Below are 12,330 nucleotides of genomic sequence, written 5' to 3'. Positions count from 1 at the left end.
CCACATAAGAGAACTCTGTGTAGGCAGCTGTTTGGAGCAAAACACCACTTCTTCACCACAGAACAGCTGTGGGGCTCTTTCATGTATGTCCAAGGCCACCATGCGAGTCCAAGGTTGGTTTTATACCAGGTATAATTAAACTAGAGCCACCTGTTATTGTCCTATACAGTCTGAACCCGATTTACGAAAATACTACTTTTCTGTCCCAGCAATCAACATATGTTTTTAATCTCAAAAGTCATGGGGCAGTATAACAGAACTTGCTTTTGGTTTACATTGTTCTATCATAATTAGTGAACCTGCTTATACTTGTTTCCACTTTTCTTTTGCCCCACCTGTAATAACCAGGTTTAATGCTGGTGGTTCTTTGATTTGACATTGATTAAAACTACGTGGATTCACTCTCGATTGTTCAGAATAGTAACCCTAGACATTACCCCAATAAATACATGAAATGCACGATGAAAGACTGGATTGTGAAGAGAGGTCACAAACAGTATCACAAACCAAAAAAAGCAGAGAACATACAGAACCTCAAGGCGGCACTGGATTTTGCCTATGTTACACACAAACAGTAGGATCACCATGCAGGGCTTTCAGGGGCTATATTGGGTGACTAACTTTGTGTCTGCTTAATGGATCTACTCCTATATACTATGTATATCCCCAAAAATATACTGCAAGCATACTACCCAACCTATCTGAAGTATGTGTCTAAACATCCAACTGTTGAGGCACTGAGGCAAAACTTACGTTTCACCAAGATTGCTTCATAAGCTAAAATTACTTTTTCTACAGCATTTTTGCAGTCGCTATTTTAAAGTACAAAGTCTACGTAAAATCTCCCTTGAATTGTTTGCGGCCTGTGCAAAACTGACTCATTCTCAATGATATTTCACAAAGAAGGCCTCTGTGTCAGTCGGAGGAAGTTTGGCTAGCGTGGTTCAGGTGCTACAGTTAATGTCAGGTTATAAAGATGGGAGGAATGCTTCTATTTGCTCTTGGTTAAATATCTGCATTGGGATGAATGGATTCATGAACCATCTGATCACCCAGAGCATTAAAAAGCTGAACCATAGTTCAACAGGCCACTTAGACGAGGAGAAATGGTATTTAGACGCTTAAGTGTTTGAGAAAAGCGCATGTAAAGAGCAATACAATCTTGCAGTATTACAACTTCATAAGAGTTCAGCTTTTTAAGAACTTCCAGCGCCGGTCACTTATGTGGTCACACTTTTTGTTCTCGTTAACAAGCATGTTCCCGAGCGGTCACATCAGAGCACATGGTGGACTGCCTGCCTCACGAGTTGTGCGGCCTCTATACCGACATGAAACGCTAGCACACCCAACACAAGACTCGGGCTTTTCTGCGCCATTTAATTAGGGAAAGGTTAAATTGGAGGTTAGGAAAAGTAACCATTATTAATTTCTATTTCTTTGACAGTTTGTTGGTTTGTCCGAAAATAGACAAGGCACAAAAACCAGGACAACAAGCTGTAGGAAGTCGATGGTGGAGATGTTGTGCGCACGAACCTTCTGAGGGAAGTGTCTACCATTTCCTTCTCAATGCCACACCGGTTCAATGTGAGCGACAAGAGCGTAAATACCTCAACGTACTTCCGCTTTCTTAAAAAAGAAAACAAAACAAAAAAACGATTTTCACACCACGCTTTTTCCACGGGGGAGGGAATGGGGGGATGGGAAGAACCTCGGTATTTTTCTGTTTGTAGTGGAATTCTGCCACTGTCCAGTATCACTCTTTTCCATTTTCTTGCGAAATTGAGGGGCTTTATTAAAGCCTAATCCACAAAAGTGTGGTGATAAAGCACACAAAAAGAAGACATGTAACTATTTATCACATAGTTACAATTCTTTCAGAGCTTTGCAATTAACTTAGAAACTTTCTTGAAGAAAGCCCCTTTAAGATCAACTGTCAAGCCTCGTATGCTAGTTTGAAAGTAACATCTAGTAGGCGAGGGTCAAGGAGTGAAATGTAAACAATAATGGGTGACATAAACCAAAATCATGTGCTCATTTTACATTTAGCAAGTGCGGATGCTGTTATAGGTGTGCAATAACTGTCTGGAATCAGCCCTTAGTGATTTCTAAATACACTGCATCCGTACCAAGAAGGAATACGGAGCGGTTGATCCAGCTGATACTTTTTTTGTAATATTTCTTTATTAGGTTCTTCAACATACATAACTGTTACAGTAGCATAGCAATGATGCAGAATTAGAGGTTACATTACTGTACATCCACTTGACGGCTTGTGTCCCGCTGGGAATGTTTATGAAAGACATTGTTTACAATGCAATAGTATGAGATTAGATGGAAGTAGCTCGGTGGCATTTGAGTATCTCATAGTGTTTGCACTGTTTGCATAACCAGCTTAACATAGATAGAAGAGCTTTAACTGGCGCCGCGCTCACCTCTGTTTATGTGACTGAAGCACTCGTATGAGGGGGGCTGAGGGAAAGGGTTGGGAAGACTGGTGAAGCAGATGGTGGACGGGGGCAACCACCCATTGATAGCAGTGTGATTTCCGGGATCGTCCGGGGGTTAATTACAGTATTGGTGTGGGGAAGGTCCACGCCATAATGGTGATCCCATACATCTATGTTGTATGGGGAGTGTGTTGAGCATATGCCTTTAGTGGGAAGAGGTAGTCTACTGGCAACTATGGTGGCCTAGTGTCTAATTTAGCTTCAACCTTGTCCAAGTGAGCCAGTCAGTCAGTCAGTCAGTCGGTATAGCCGATTTAGTGCTTCCTAGACCCACGTCTGGATCGAAGGTCCGATAGCCACAAGTGAATAGACAGGGATTTTGGGGGGAGGGGGGAGGTGTGGGGGTGTTGGTGGTCTGGGGGGTGTGGGAAAGGGGGGCTCTGGGAGGGGGAGGGGGAGATAGGGTCTGACTTCCAACACATGGCTATCCTGCACTTTGCCAATATTAATGCTAGGTTAATACATCTATTAATGGGTTTGCACACGGCCGTGCGAGTGGTTATTCCCAGCAGGCAATAAGTGTCCTCCTTCCCCACATTTATGCTCAATATGGGATCAAGTTTGGGAAGTCCCTGACCATGTGTATAATTCGGCCATGGTGGTGTGGCAGCGGTACCAGATATTTCCTGTTCCTGGATACATGCGCAATAGCCAGTGCAGGGTAGGATGTGTGTGATGCAGGTAATTAGGTTGGGTGCATATGAGCCTGGCAATGGTGGAGGTAACTTGTGTCGCTTCCAGGCATTGCAACCATTGTTTGTCTGTCAATGTCGCTGGGAGGCCATTGTCCCAGCAGGCCCAAAGTTGAAGTAAGGGGAGGGGGGGCTCCCTGTCTAAATGCATGGAAGAATACAGACGTGTTACTGCCTGGTGGCCGCATCAGTTTGCCAGTAAGACCTGTAGTAATGCAAACGTCTCTGACTCATCATGTGTTCTATGCCATATCCTATGTAATAGTCTAGTAAGGGTGGCGTATATCATGAAACAGCCCTGGGGTATCCCACAGTTGGCCATCAGGCTCTTAAACGTATTAAGGACCTTGCCTGTGACCAGATCGCACCAGACAGTAAGGGCTGCGTCCTTCCATGCCTGTGCATCTGGGAGTGTCTGTAGGGCAGCACATCGAAGCATCGCCCACAATGGCAATTCTGGTGCATACGGGGCCACGGCGCACACCTTGATCACATATGTGGTCCAGCAGGTTTTGGCCAAGTTTGACAGTGCGTTTCCCCGTTTGCTGGTAACTCCTCCTTCGAGTCGATACGTGATTGAAGCATCTATGGAGGTGTAAAGCCGTCCGGTCCACCTCCCATCTCGGGCATATGTTGGCCTGCAAGCCAGTGAAGCTGAACAGTCGCGTAATAATGCGTGTAGTTAAGGGCATCGAGACCGTCTCGCTCGAGTGAAGCATGGAGTTTGTTGAGTGCCACCCTACTTCTGCCCTTGTCCCTTACCAGTGCGGAGAGGAGCATGCGCATGTCTGTAGAAATTTTTTGTTGGCAGCAGCCCCGGTATAGTGGAGAAAAATTATAACAATTGGGGTAGGAGAAGCATCTTAGCAATAGCCATCCTACCTGTTGGCGAGAATGGGAGAGCTGTCCGGAAAGGGATGGACGTCCGCGCGCCTTAAAGGGCCCTGCCTACACTGCCTTCGGCCTGATTCTTAGTGTTGTGATACACCCTAAACCCCAGGTATTTAACTGTTGTAGGCCAATGGTAGTGGGGTATTCAGTAGCTCCATCCACTGGGAGTCTGATAAATCCATCAAGGAGAACAGTTGTGATTTATCCAAGTTCACTTTAGACCTGATATCTGTCCGAACTGTTGTAAGAGATTCATAAGCTGGAGTATCACCAAAGCATTGTTCCATAGATTAACTAGTGCATTGTTTGCAAAGAGAAAGACAATATGGCATCTATTGCCTGCCTAGATGCCCCACTCTGAAGAACTCACGAAGCCCGCAAGTGAGCAGCTCAATTGCAAGGGGACAGGGGCAGCCCTAGCGGGTGCCACGTTGTATGCAAAAAGGGGTCTGATATGATTCTGCCTCTCTTAACTCTTGCCAACGGAGCATTCTAAAGAAAGGCGATCCATTTAAGGAATTTCTGCCCTCTACCCAATTTTTCATTTTAAGTAGTTCCACCTGAGGGTGTTGAAAGCAGTTTTTTAAAATATATCCAACAAGACGACCCACAAGTTGGCGCCCGAAGATTGTGGTCAGTCCATCAGCATGAAGAGGCGTCCTAAATTAAAAAAGGTATTCCATTCAGGTATGAACCCATTGTGGTCTGGGTGCACTATGTGTTGTGCAATAGGGATCAATCTATGAGCCAGCACTTTCCTCAGGATCTTACAGTCCGTATTAAGTATTGAGAGGAGACGTTATGATCCTATTAGTAGTGCAATGCAATCAGGCATGGGGAGTACGACCGGCATGGCCTCTCTCAATGCGGTCGGGAGTATGCCTGTATTGAGCGCCAAATTAAACACTGATCTCAGGCATGGAGCCAGTGTAGGCCGGAATGTCATGTAGAATTCTACCAGCCATCCGTCTGTCCCTGGTGTTTTGCCTCTCGCCATCATTTGATTTCATCTGAAATCTCTGTGATGAACAGAGGGGCTTCAAGAGCTGCCCTGTGTGACTTCTGAAGGTGGGTCAGCTGGATGGCACCTAGGAATGTTTAGAGCGGAGCATCCTGTACTGAGTATGGGGTCGAGTAGAGCTCGGCGTAATAGTCTCGAAAGGCAGCATTAATAGCCTGCTGCGTGTTCAATATGAGGCCTGTCTTATCCCAGATGGTTGTTATAGAAAACCTGGGCTTTTCTGAACACAGCAGCCAGGCCAGCAGTTTGCCTGCCTTACTGCACTCTGTGTGTATCCTTGCGAAGTATTCTCTATAATCTATTCTACTCTACTCAGCTTTTCTGACAGCTCTTTGTGGTTCTGATGTGCACGTGTCAATGGGTTGTTGCCGTCCGGTCTCCTGGGAGACTTTGTTAGTAGGTGCGGATGTCCACTTTCAAGTCCCAGTCGCAGAGCTATTTTGGAGGAATAGATAGTTTTGATTGCATATCCCCGTAAGACCACCTTGAAGGCGTCCCATGCTATACCTGGGTCTGAAGCAGTGCCCTCATTGTCATTGAAATAGTTAGTGATGTGTGTTGATATGGTGTCCCTAAAGGGTTTGTCGCATAAAGCCTCAGTGGGCAGGCGCCATGTGGGTATGCAAGGTCGTCCGTGCCCCCAAGCCAACTGCGGTAGCAGTGGGCAATGGTCCGACATGATGCGCCCCAGATATTCGGCAGACGTTACAGTTGAAATGGCATTCGAACTGCAGTAAATTAGGTTTATTCTTGTGTGTAGGTCATGCAGTCCCGACTAGTAGGAGTATTATCTGAGAAGAGGGTGTAGACTGCGCCATGCGTCTGTGTATGTGTATGTGTAGCCCAGTGTGTGAGGTGAGGATGCCTGACCGTGATCCCATTACTGGTGGACGGGAGCAGTCCGAGGTTAAGTCAAGCACACAGCTGTAATCTCCCCCCCAGAAATAATGTGCCCCTGTGTTGTGGAGAAGGGCTGGGGTGAGCGAACTTAGGAAGTGTGTCTGACTGGTGTTTGGTGCATACAGGGATATAAAGGCAATATGAAGACCATCCAAGATTCTTTCCAGTATAGCGTACCTCCCCTTAGGGTCCAGTCTAGTGTGCGTCACCTCTAACAGAGTTCCCAAGGCAACCCAAATGAGTGAACCCCCTTGCATATCTGGAATAGGGTTGCCTACCAATGTGCCCCTCCATCTTCTGCGCATGCGTTCTAAATCTGGCGCGGTCAGGTGCATCTCCTGCAGGAGAGCAACTTGTATGCATCGCCTGCGTAAGCACTGATACAACAGATACCGCTTCACATGACTGGCTAGCCCCCTTACATTCCACGTTAACAGAGAGTACTGTGTCCCTTGTTTAGTTCACGGTAGAGCCATGTAGTCTGGAAGTGTTTGGTGTTACACCTTTTGTGTTCCCCTGCCTCCACCCCTCTCCCCACTTCCGTTCCATCTGCAGTGCGCTTACCACAATTTGAATGATAAACAAGAAAACATTCCCAAATAACAGGGTCAAATGATTAACAGTCTTTGAACGTCAGGTCAGTGCGCCAATGGGTGTCCGGCCAACAGCACTAAAATGCCACAAGAGGAAAAACTGAGTATGAGTCAATCAATGGTAGTGTGGGTAACAACTGTCTCCAGGTACCTCGATTTGGGGCCACGTGGCCCCCAGATCAGAGTGTCTTCAGGCATTCTCCGCCTCACAAGTTGTGCAGATCGTGTATGAGAGCCTCGTGTTAGGTGCAACAGAGACAGAGAGAGAGGACCCACAATCACATCACCTCCTCTGCCGTTTGTGGGGTAATGCCCTCTGCCAGGTCCCCAAGTAGTGCCTTTACCAGCGTGTGTGGAGTGTCTGACAGGTTGTCTTCATTCCTGGTGACCACTGATCCCGCGGGAAATGGGGTTGATTTTCTCATTTCTAGCTTGGCACTGCTTGGGCCACCTCCTTTGAAGCTTTTTCTGTCGTGGGGCCCAACTGTGGCTGTGCCATGCAGGGTTTGCGTAGTTTCTGTTCCAACCATCCACCCCTGGTAGCAGCCAGCTCACTAGGTTTGGTGGCTATACCTTTGCTTTCTATCCATTCCCAGGGGGAAGGATCACTGGCAGTTTTGAGGGTGTCTCTCAGAGTACCTGAGGCATGGTCGGCGCTGGACTGGGTAGTTTTGTGTGCACTTGTTAATAGTACCTACAGTGAGTATAAAGGGACAATATATAGTTCCTTCGCCACTCCGCCTCGATCCGCAATGCGTTGGCCCTCCTGCGCTGCAGCTCCCAAGGTGTCAGGTTTCTCCTTCCCGTAGGCGGCAGCTCATCTGCATCGTGGTGGTCGGGTGGAAGGCGTCTTGTGGTCTTCCTCCCCTATGTGGAGCAGTCCAGGTAGTATAGTAGATGCTGTTTGCCAGGTCTCAACTATTGTCCCCTCGAGGGTGGCCAATCACTCTCCCCAAGTTTCAGTAGGCTTAGCCCCACCAGCAGGGTATAACGTGGTGTCTCCCAGTGCACCCATCAAACATGTGGGGTCCCTAATGAGGCAGTGGAGGGAGAGAGGCACCCACGTTCATGGTATGCGGTTCCAGGTCGTGACCCCATGGTCAACGGGGAATTAAAAAAGGGGGGTGTTTTGTGGTGGTCGCCCTCCCCTCAGCTTGCGACACCTCCCAGGGGTCAGTTATGCCTCGGAGAAGGTACCCCAAGGGGTAGAGCTCAGCGACTCCAGTTGCCACTTGTTCTATAGAGAGGGCATGGGGGCCAGCAGGAGGTTTGCATCTTACCACTTCCCCTGCGGTGTTGTTCGGCCGAAGTGGCTACTTCACAGCTTCAGGGGCCACTTGTCAGCAGCATGAAGTCGAGCCTCCTTGTGCCGTAGTTCTCTATGCAGGCATGTGGGCTGCCAATGTTTTAGGCTATCGCACCCAGGCGCTGACGTTTTACCCATACGAAACCACAGAAATTTTGCAGTTATACCTATAGTTACATTTATCTGAAGAAACAATAACATGTGCCGCAAAGTAACTATGGGCAACGACTTATAGTTTGTTAACATAAGTATAACTATAACTGCCACACACATATACCCAGTACATATATATATGGAAAATGTCACTTACCCAGTGTACATCTGTTTGTGGCATGAGACGCTGCAGATTCACATGCTGTGCATTATCCTGCCATCTAGTGTTGGGCTCGGAGTGTTACAAGTTGTTTTTCTTCGAAGAAGTCTTTTCGAGTCACAAGACCGAGGGACTCCTCCCTTTCGGCTCCATTGCGCATGGGCGTCGACTCCATCTTAGATTGTTTTCCCCGCAGAGGGTGAGGTAGGAGTTGTGAATATACTAAAAGTGCCCATGCAATGGAGTAAGTATGTATGTACATAATGTGTATTAAAATAGTATTTATTTACAAATTTACAATTTTCATTGAACTTATAACGGCTACAGGCTCCCGGGGAGGTGGGATTGCGCATGTGAATCTGCAGCGTCTCATGCCACGAACAGATGTACACTGGGTAAGTGACATTTTCCGTTCGATGGCATGTGTAGCTTCAGATACACATGCTGTGCATAGACTAATAAGCAGTAATCTCCCCAAAAGCGGTGGCTTAGCCTGTAGGAGTTGAAGTTGTTTGAAATAATGTTCGTAATACAGCCTGTCCTACTGTGGCTTGTTGTGTTGTTAACACATCTACACAGTAATGTTTTGTGAATGTATGAGGCGTAGACCATGTGGCTGCCTTACACATTTCTGTCAAAGGTATATTTCCTAGAAAAGCCATTGTGGGGCCTTTTTTCCTAGTAGAATGCGCTCTTGGTGTAATAGGTAGATCTTTTTTTGCTTTAATATAGCAAGTTTGAATACATTTCACTATCCATCTGGCAATGCCTTGCTTGGATATAGGATTTCCTGCATGAGGTTTTTGGAAGGCTACAAACAATTTTTTTGTTTTGCAAAACTGTTTTGTTCTGTCAATGTAATACATTAGTGCTCTTTTTATGTCTAATGTATGTAAGGCTCTTTCGGCTACTGAGTCTGGTTGTGGAAAGAAGACTGGGAGTTCCACTGTTTGGTTTAGGTGGACTGGTGATATAACCTTTGGTAAGAATTTGGGGTTTGTACGGAGAACCAGTTTATGTTTATGTATTTGTATAAAGGGTTCTTGTATAGTGAATGCTTGTATCTCACTTACTCTTCTAAGAGATGTGATAGCTATTAGGAAGGCTACCTTCCAAGTTAAGTATTGCATTTCACAAGAGTGCATGGGTTCAAATGGTGGTCCCATGAGTCGTGTTAATACAATAATAAAGATCCACGAAGGTACTGGTGGTGTTCTCGGGGGTATGATTCTCTTTAATCCCTCCATAAATGCTTTGATAACTGGGATTCTAAAAAGCGATGTTGAATGTGTAATCTGCAGATAGGCAGATATTGCTGTGAGATGTATTTTAATAGACGAGAATGCTAGTTTAGACTTTTGTAAGTGTAATAAGTAACTTACAATGTTCTTTGCGGAAGCATGTAGTGGTTGAATTTGATTATTGTGGCAGTAGTAAACAAATCTTTTCCATTTGTTTGCATAAAAATGTTTTGTAGTAGGTTTCCTAGCTTGTTTAATGACCTCCATACAGTCTTGTGTAAGGTCTAAGTGTCCAAATTCTAAGACTTCAGGAGCCAGATTGCTAGATTGAGCGATGCTGGATTCGGGTGTCTGATCTGTTGTTTGTGTTGAGTTAACAGATCTGGCCTGTTTTGTAATTTGACGTGAGGTACTACTGATAGGTCCAGCAGTGTTGTGTACCACGGTTGGCAAGCCCAAGTTGGTGCTATGATTATTAGTTTGAGTCTGTTTTGACTCAGTTTGTTTACCAGATAAGGAATGAGTGGGAGAGGGGGGAAAAGCGTAAGCAAATATCCCTGACCAACTGATCCATAACGCATTGCCCTTGGACTGAGGGTACCTGGACGCAAAGTTTTGGCGTTTTGCATTTTCTTTTGTTGCGAATAGGTTTATTTTAGGTGTTCCCCAGCGTAGAAAGTAATCTTGTAGGATCTGGGGATGAATTTCCCATTCGTGTGTTTGTTGGTGATCTTGACTGAGATTGTCGGCTAACTGGTTTTGAATGCCTGGGATGTATTGTTCTATTAGGCGAATGTGATTGTGAACTGCCCAATGCCAAATTTTCTGTGCTAAGAGACACAGTTGTGACAAGTGTGTCCCTCCTTGTTTGTTGAGGTAATACATTGTCGTCATGTTGTCGGTTTTGACAAGAATATGTTTGTGGGGTATCAGTGGTTGAAATGCTTTCAATGCTAGAAACACTGCCAACAGTTCTAAATGATTTATGTGCAGTTGTTTTTGTTGATTGTTCCATTGTCCCTGTATACTGTGCTGGTTGAGGTGTGCTCCCAACCCCATCATGGAAGCATCTGTTGTGATCACGTATTGAGGCACTGGGTCTTGGAATGGCGGCCCTTGGTTTAAATTTATAGGGTTCCACCGTTGAAGCGAGAAGTGTGTCTGGCGGTCTACCAACACTAGATCTTGGAGTTGACCCTGTGCTTGTGTCCATTGTTTTGCTAGGCACTGTTGTAAGGACCGCATGTGCAATCTTGCGTTTGGGACAATGGCTATGCATGAAGACATCATGCCTAGAAGTTTCATTACAAACCTCACTTGGTAGTGTTGGTTTGGCTGCATGTTTAATGCTATATTTTGGAACGCTTGTATCCTTTGCGGACTTGGAGTGCCAATCGCTTTTTGTGTGTTGAGTGTTGCTCCCAAGTACTGTTGTATCTGGGATGGTTGTAGATGTGATTTTTGGTAATTTATAGAAAACCCTAGTTTGTGTAGAGTTTCTATAACGTATTGCGTGTGAAGAAGACACTGTTGCTGAGTGCTGGTTTTTATTAACCAATTGTCTAAGTATGGGAATACGTGCATGTGCTGTCTCCTTATATGAGCGGCTACTACTGCAAAGCATTTTGTGAATACCCTTGGGGCTGTTATCCCGAACGGTAACACCTTGAATTGATAATGCACGCCGTGGATTACAAACCTTAAGTATTTCCTGTGCGAAGGATGTATGGGTATGTGGAAATATGTATCCTTGAGATCTAACGTTGACATGTAGTCCTGTTTTTTTAGCAAGGGAATCACGTCTTGAAGTGTTACCATGTGGAAGTGATCTGATTTGATGTAGAGAGTCAGCGTTCTGAGGTCTAATATGGGTCTCAACGTTTTGTCTTTCTTTGGAATTAGGAAATATAGTGAGCAGACACCTGTTCCTTTTTGATGGTTGGGTACTAATTATATTGCTTGTTTTTGTAACAATGCTTGGACTTCTAGGTCTAAGTGTTGTTTGGACATATTGTGTGCTCTTGGGGGCACATCTGGTGGGAAATTTCTGAATTCTATGCAATAACCATGTTGGATAATGGCTAGGACCCATGCGTCCGTAGTTATGTTTGTCCAGTTTTTGTAGTATGCAGTAAGTCTACCCCCCACTGGTGTTAAGTGTTGGGGGTTTGTGACATTCAAGTCACTGTTTGGTTTGACTTGTTTTAGGGCTTTGGAATTTTACCCTTGCTCTTGGGAATTGTCCACCCCTGTATGAGCCTCGAAACCCTCCTCTCTGGTACTCCCCCTGATAGGTGGGTCTGGTTTGTGAGGTGGAAGGCTCTGGTGTTTGTGTACAAACCCCCCTCTAAATTGTGGCTTTCTAAATGTGCCTCTGCTTTGTGGGGAGTAGAGCGCGCCCATGGCTTTAGCCGTGTCTGTGTCCTTCTTTAATTTCTCAATTGCCTTGTCCACTTCCGGGCCAAACAATTGTTCCTGGTTAAAAGGCATGTTTAACACAGCTTGCTGGATTTCCAGTTTAAATCCTAAGCTCCGTAACCATGCATGCCTGCGAATGGTTACCGCAGTATTGACTGTCCGTGCTGCTGTGTCTGCCGAGTCCAATGCGGACCTAATCTGGTTGTTGGAAATTGCTTGTCCTTCTTCAACAACCTGTTGGGCTCGTTTCTGGTGTTCCTTGGGCAAGTGCTGTATAATGTGTTGCATCTCGTCCCAGTGTGCCCTGTCGTAGCGAGCCAGTAGAGCTTGCGAGTTGGCGATCCGCCATTGATTGGCTGCCTGTGCTGCCACTCATTTGCCCGCAGCATCGAACTTCCTACTCTCTTTGTCAGGAGGTGGTGCGTCTCCTGATGATTGAGAGTTTGCC

At 45.9% G+C, this 12,330-nt stretch overlaps 1 protein-coding gene across 2 annotated transcripts in view; it reads right to left on the bottom strand.

The window, feature by feature from the left end:
- Positions 1-12,330, bottom strand: part of ACTR2 (actin related protein 2) — a 167,446-nt gene that overhangs the window by 19,565 nt on the left and 135,551 nt on the right. The window lies entirely within an intron of this gene.

Source organism: Pleurodeles waltl, chromosome 5 (assembly GCF_031143425.1).
Source record: "Pleurodeles waltl isolate 20211129_DDA chromosome 5, aPleWal1.hap1.20221129, whole genome shotgun sequence".
Taxonomy (NCBI): domain Eukaryota; kingdom Metazoa; phylum Chordata; class Amphibia; order Caudata; family Salamandridae; genus Pleurodeles; species Pleurodeles waltl.
The sequence above is the reverse complement of the archived record's forward strand: the minus strand, read 5'-3'. Positions and strand labels throughout refer to the sequence as shown.